The following is a 655-nucleotide window of genomic DNA, read 5'->3' on the forward strand; positions in this document are numbered from 1 at the left end:
GACTTCGCCTTGTGGCGGCCAGAGCAGTAATCTGTGCATATTTACATTTATTGTGTAAATCTTGCCAAGCCCGTCTAGAAAGATATTAGAGTGCCTCCTTTTCGCCATCCTTGACCATTGAAAAGTAAGCTTCCTCTTGAGTCATTTTTCGATGTCCCAACATTGTGTTTTGTTCAAGTAGATGAATGTAAAATGTTCAGAGCCAGAGGCTCTTTGCGAAGTTTCCCGCTTTGCCTGATAATCGGGCAATTCTTCACCTCCTTGCCCTTCAGTCCCAGCACCCAAGAATTCAATTTTTTTTTATAGATGTTTTCGATGAAATTACGAAAGTGGAAAAAATAAAAGAGTTAAATCTGTTCAGCTTTGCCAGGTATGTACTTACAGACTAGTTCGTCTCGGTTTCCTTAGAGTTTCTAAAGATCTTAAACTTTTGAATTTGAAAGCCTTTCAATTTCTAGTTATCGATCTATTTGTCTTTAAAATTTTTTTTCTTACAAAATTTCTGATGGAAGCTCGAATGGGAAAATTAGTAGGCCCAGAGCTCGAGTTCCTAGTTGAAGCCTTAGACAGAGAGAGAGAGGAAAAAGAACATTTCAGCGATGTATTGATAATTTCTTTGAAGATTCTTTTAATTGAGTTGAAGAAACAAAGGTAA

Source organism: Rhodnius prolixus, unplaced genomic scaffold, assembly GCF_049639745.1.
Source record: "Rhodnius prolixus isolate KJV_2025 unplaced genomic scaffold, Rpr scaffold_4, whole genome shotgun sequence".
Taxonomy (NCBI): domain Eukaryota; kingdom Metazoa; phylum Arthropoda; class Insecta; order Hemiptera; family Reduviidae; genus Rhodnius; species Rhodnius prolixus.